The sequence below is a fragment of the Pogoniulus pusillus genome, chromosome 18 (genome assembly GCF_015220805.1).
Source record: "Pogoniulus pusillus isolate bPogPus1 chromosome 18, bPogPus1.pri, whole genome shotgun sequence".
Classification (NCBI taxonomy): Eukaryota; Metazoa; Chordata; class Aves; order Piciformes; family Lybiidae; genus Pogoniulus; species Pogoniulus pusillus.
The window spans coordinates 14541926-14548351 of NC_087281.1; the positions used below are offsets into that span (position 1 = coordinate 14541926).

Here is a 6426-nt window from a genome sequence, read left to right on the forward strand (position 1 = left end):
ACAGCCTCCCTTCAGGTAGTTGTAGACAGCAATGAGGTCAGCCTTGAGCCTCCTCTTCTGCAGGCTAAACACCCCCAGCTCCCTCCGCCTCTCCTCATGGGTTTTGTGTTCCAGGCCTCTCACCAGCTTCGTTGCCGAGTCTCTGCCAAGAGCCCCAAGCAAAGCTACTAGGAAATGTTCCAAGGTCTGAGTCCAAGTGAGCAGCAAGTAGTTCCATATTATGAGAGAATGTGCTGCAATAAAGCGAGATACAACAAGAAACAGTGGCTTTATAACTCATGTGTTGGATTTAATTTGTTGGTTGGCACTGTCAGGAAGACGAATGCAATAGCTGGGGCATTGCCTGCAGCTCTCTGCAATGGTGATTCATTCAGCAGTCCATCACACAGCAATAATATGGTATCCATGGAAGAGTGGGGATCTGGCTTGAAGTAGCTGCATCTAGTCACCAGCGTTGCTTTAATGCCTCTCTGACTACTTCCTCTCCCTGAAAAAAATAAAAGGATCAGAACAGGATTTCATCACACGAGAATGTCTTTACATGTTCTCTTAAAACACTGGGAACAGGCTTGTTTATTTAAGCTTCCCTCAAAATGTAATCAACCCAACACACAACAAGGTCACCAAACTGTGAAAAAGCAAAGGATTTTGTTAGGGCATGTTCATCTGAATGAAAGTAACCAAATTATCTAAGCTACAGAAAAGGGGGGGGAAATGGTGTCTATGGTGATTTGTATTATTTTTTGTACAATTACTTTTAGCATCAGATAGAAGGAATTTCTCCAAATGCTTTTCAGATAATAGCTTTCTTCATCTCACAGTACCAAGAAGTCTGACTTGTGTCTTGAAAATGCTCTTCAAAAATGTTCCCCCTTCAAATCCTGACTGCTCTTTTGGATAAAAACTGGCATGCACATAAACCATTTCTGACAGAGGATCACAAGTATTTTTTTCTGGATGTCTCTGTAAAATACTGTTACAAGCTGTTTAGAGACTACAGCTTCTGGAATTGGTAGCTTCCAGGGGTGCACCTCAGCACAGAAATTCTGAGTGTGCCAAGCCAGCAGCCACTGATGTGCCCTGAAAGGACCATTTCATGGGCCAAATGTTGAGAGCTAGGAAGTGTTTGTACATTCCAGAGAAAAGCGACAAAGCTGGTGAGAGGCCTGGAAAACAAAACCTATGAGGAGAGGCTGAGGGAGCTGGGGTTATTTAGCCTGGAGAAGAGAAGGCTCAGAGGTGACCTCATTGCTGTCTACAAGTACCTGAAGGGAGGCTGTAGCCAGGTGGGGGTTGGGCTCTTCTCCCAGGCAACCAGTGACAGTCTCAAGTTATGCCAGGGGAAGTCTAGGCTGGATGTTAGGAGGAAATTCTTGCCAGAGAGAGTGATTTGCCCTTGGAATGGGCTGCCCAGGGAGGTGGTGGAGTCCCTGGAGGTGTTGAAGAAAAGCCTGGATGAGGCACCTAGTGCCATGGTCTAGTTGACTGGATAGGGCTGGGTGCTAGGTTGGACTGGATGATCTTGGAGGTCTCTTCCAACCTGGCTGATTCTATGATTCTATGATTGCATGCACTGCTGAGGATGTTCAATAACCCTGAAAAGCAAAGCCCACTTATTTTGTGACGTCTGAACTTTCAGCCTTTGCTTGGAAAAATAAATTATCTCTGAAGGGGTAACAGATGTCAAACAGAAGGTATTTTTGAGATTAATCATTATTTTTATCAATGAAAGCAGTCTTTCTTGCCTTCTTCTTCCATGTCACCTCACACATCTTCCACACTGCTCCCTTTTATGATCACATTTTGACTTCTAAAAGACTTCTTTAGCAGGAGCTAATTGGGAACTGGTCTCTTTTGTGGCTGCATTGATTGAGCAGACTGGGCAAACTCTTTGAATTTAATGGTGACTAACAACCATCTGCCATATTCTATGACTAACAATATTCAATTTTTGTGGGAAGATGTGATTCCATTTCAGATCCTCAAGCAATTCAGATCATCCTATACAGAAGATATTTTGTCTTTTTTGTCTCCTTTACCTTCTCTCTGGAGAGAAGTTGTATCTCCTGAAAAATGCAATGGAGGAGGCAGCTTTTCGACCAAAACATAAACAAATCTGCTTAGTGTCTGATGAAATGCAGTAGCCACAGCTGAAATTTACTGGGCTAACAGCTTTGCAAAGACTACTAATTTCAGCATGATTAGAACTGACAAATTGCTTGCATGAAAATAAAGAGGTTATTTCTTATGAGAAGGTTTAGCATAGGTTATTGATGGATTGGAGCCTATTTAGATAACACCAATCAAGGCATCTTGGCAGTTGCCAAAAGGGATACTGTATTTCCCTGATGCCTTCAAAGGGTGTTTTAGAGAAAGATGTTAAAGCCCAGAATGCATTTCAGCATAAGAAAAGCAAACTAGTAGCATATGGCAAGGATAGACAACTCAAGGAACTGGTCTGAGTCACTTAAGGGCTACATTATCAAAGAAGAGATATTCATAATGTTGGCCACTTTTCAATAACATCTTATTTTATCATATTGTTATTCTACATTTTTATTATTATTATTAATAATAATAGCATAATTATCAACTAATCATTATTATCAACATTTTGTTGTAAATTATGAATGTTTGCAATACTTAATGATATTACCACTCCATGACACCAAGTATCTGAGGGGGTCTACAAAAAAAGCTGGGGAAGGACTTTTCAGGATATCAGGGAGTGACAGGACTAGGGGGAGTAGAGCAAAGCTGGAGGTAGGTAGGTTCAGGCTGGACGTGAGGAGGAAGTTGTTCAGCACGAGAGTGGTGAGAGCCTTGAATGGAAGGTGGTTGAGGCCCCATCTCTGGAGGTGTTTAAAGCCAGGCTGGATGGGACTATGGCCAGCCTGATCTAGGTAGGTTGTCCCTGCCCATGTCAGGGGGATTTGAACTAGATGATCCTTGTGGTGCCTTCCAACCTTGACTGATTCTATGATTCTAAATTAGGAGCATGTGTTGATCCGTTGGAGGGCCCTGTAGAGGGACCATGACAGTGTCCTGGTAGGGTACAAATCCTGCCAAGACAGTTTAACCCTTGCTGTCCTCCTCCTGTTGTGTGTCTGAGAGTGAGTTAGATGAGCAAACAATAAGGTTTGGCCCCAGCAAAGCCTTGGGGGCTAGGGGGCTCCGCACCACGTGTCAGGTGTCTTGTGCTGCCCTCACCGTGCCTGCATGGTCAAAGGAGGCAGGAAGCTTTGAATTCATTGGCCAGAACAATGGTGCTAGTGCCTATTGGCCAGTTGGATTTGCAAACAGAAGTATTTAAAGGGGAATGATTAAGAAAACCAAACTTTTTTTAGATCAGCCTGTCTGCACCTGCCTTCCTGCATTCAGCAGGGAGCATTCCTGCCTCTCCTCATTTGCAGCTTGTTAGAGGCAGCCAGGTGCATGCAGCTCAGCCACCAGCTTAGCAGCAGCTCTCCCCTCTGCCTGGAATATTTTCTATTCTACCCTGGGATCATCATCGCAAGTTTGAAAGGGTCTTTGATACAGGAGACTCAAGGACCAAAAGAGTCGTGAGTACATCTGCTGGAGTGAATGCCAAGACTCCATAGGCATAGTTAGAATTTTTCTTGTTCTTGCATTCCTATTTTCCAAGTTCTGATTGTTTAAACAGTCTAGTTCTGTGCAACTGCTTCCTGTTGACCAAAAATCCAAAGAATCTCAGGGATTTTTTCCAATTTTGTAATATTAATAATAAAAATTAATGTTCATGTAGAAATTAATAGTGATAATTAATAACATATTATTAATTTCCAATACAGACAGGCTGGATGGGTGTGCAGAGGCCAATGGGATGAGATTTAACAAGGCCAAGTGCAGGGTTCTGTACTTTGGCCATGACAACCCCAAGCAGTGCTACAGGCTGGGGACAGAATGGCTGGAGAACAGCCAGGCAGAAAGACACCTGGAGGTACTGGTAAATAGTAGCTGAACATGACTCAGCAGTGTGCCCAGGTGGCCAGGAGAGCCAGTGGCATCCTGGCCTGTATCGGGAACAGTGTGGCCAGCAACAGAATGAGGGGACACAGCCTCAAGTTGTGGTAGGGGAGGTATAGGCTGGATGTTAGGAGAAAGTTCTTCACAGAGAGAATGATTTGCCATTGGAATGGGCTGCCCAGGGAGGTGGTGGAGTCACTATCCCTGGGGGTGTTCTAGAAAGACTGGATGGGGCACTTAGTGCCATGGTCTAGTTGATGGGCTAGGGCTGGGTGCTAGGTTGGACTGGATGATCTTGGAGGTCTCTTCCAACCTGGTTGATTCTATGATAGTTCTGTGTTGGAGAGGTAAATTCGCTAGGCCAATACACAAAATGAATGAACAAATTCTGCAGCTCAAGAGCCCTCAGTTTGAGCTACAATGGGAACAGTAGATGCTGGTGTAGCCTGTTGAGCAAGCAGCCATAATCTGGCTGTGCCCATGCACTTAGGCAGACAGGTCAAATGGCAACTGAAGCATCCTTCCAGTATGGTCTCAAGAAGGTTTATGTTGGAAATCTGCAGACTAAGTAAACTAAGGACAGCTACAGCAAAGCGAATGCTATACAAGACAACAAACCCACATGGGATCCTGCTAGCGAGGGCATGACATGGACTCCACACGATTCAATGTGAATCCACCGGAGACCTTTAGTGTTCGTTCTGACTCTATTTATACAGTCTAGAGCATAGATCACACACCTACACATTAGCATACTCTAGAAGAGTACAGCCCAGTGTTTTACATACATCACACTTTGTTTTTCTCCTTAGCCAGATGTCCCACTATCTTTCCTCCCCCATGGGAGGCATCCTGAAGTTATGGCAATGAAGGTTAAATGCTCACACAGTGCTTGTTATTATTCTGGCTTGCATTGCATTCCCACAGGATCTTGTTCTCGAGGCATCTCCTTCATGTACTGCCCCAACATGACTTTCTCTGAAAAAGATTATATGTTTTACTGAATACCCAATTTTATCATTTACAGCAAACAAGGGTGTAGATGGCATGTTTGAATACGTGACTTTTAGAGTAAGAAGTGAACATGTATTATAAGAGATCTGATTGCGAGCTGTGTGTCTCGAGGATCAAAGTTCCTCTCACTACTTTTGGCCATGATGCTCTGTAAACTTAATGATCCTGTAGTACGTTTTGATAGAATTAACTAGACAAAGAGCCTCCAGATGCTACCACACTCCCAATCCCAAGGACTTTCTAGGTTCCACTCCTATGTTGATTAAAAGCAGACACAAGCTGCTGTAGAGCTTAAGCTTAGGGACTGCAGCCTTTAACAGCTCTCCCATGAGAGTCTGCCTTACTGGATTAGGCCTTACTGTGAAGTGTATGCAGGGGGGGAAACCCTTCAAAACTGAATGTTTTTCAGTGGAAAAATAAGTGCAGCATTAGAGTTCTCAGTTCAGTGTTTTGAGTCTACTCAATACAGCTTCTGCTCCATGCATGCACCAGAGAGCAAAACAGGGCTTTAGCAGACTGTTGCAGCATACCCTATAGTATCTCCATAAATTATGGATGAAACAGCTAATCTTCCATGCATGCATGAGCAACACACCTTATCTTTCCCTTTGGAGCTTAGGTGAGGTTTGCCTTTGGTAAAAATGTACTCTGTATACACAAAACATGTTTTTCAAAGCCTCTTAAGCCAAGCAAATCAGAACTGAAAAATACTAATTTCTCTGCTAAATTTGAAATTTCAGCTGACACACTTTTTAGTGTTAGAAGTGTAAAAATCACCTCTCCCTTTTACATTATGAGAAAAACATACTAGTTCCCTTTCTTTCACTTGAAAACAGCAACTTGCTTTTTCCCTTGAGCTTGGAGTTAACATCATATTTAAGCAACATAAAATACCAGTCCAAGAAAGAGGTTTAAACACTATAAAGAAGCTGAAAAACAGAAAGCAAGAAGGAAATATCTAGATAAGCATTGTTATTGTTGCCAATATCTTATATTCTGTAAATACCTGATGAATTTAAAAGAAAAATGCCTCACCTATTATAAATGTTACTTCCAACAGGAGAATTGTAGGAAGAGGAGAAAAAGCTCCACAGCTCTCTGTGAGGAGCAGGGCTGCAGAGTGGCAAATCAACTCCTACAGCTGCTTTTGCCCATGCCATGCAGCCATGCACATAACAGAAGCCTTTATTGCAGAGATTAATGTAACATGACTGCTTGTGGCTGTATAGATCTCTTGCCTTGTTAAGTAAGGACATCACATGGCTATGTGCTGAGGAACAGCCTTATCCACACTCTCTATCAGGGACAGGGCAGCCCTTCCTTGCCTTGTCTCAGGGGTTTGGGAGGAAACCAGGTGCTGGCTCCAAGTCATTGCTGCTTTCAGTTTTGGTGAAGCCTCTTTCTCAAGTTTCCTCTGTTTATCTG

At 43.3% G+C, this 6426-nt stretch overlaps 1 long non-coding RNA gene across 1 annotated transcript; it reads right to left on the minus strand.

Annotated features, from left to right (window-relative positions):
- Positions 1-268: 268 nt before the first annotated feature.
- LOC135183471 (uncharacterized) lies at positions 269-6126 on the minus strand. The gene is made up of 3 exons (XR_010305575.1): positions 6037-6126; positions 4873-4965; positions 269-487 (listed from the first exon to the last, which is right to left on the minus strand). It is a non-coding gene; the product is annotated as an uncharacterized LOC135183471 (long non-coding RNA).
- Between the last annotated feature and the right edge of the window lie 300 nt (positions 6127-6426).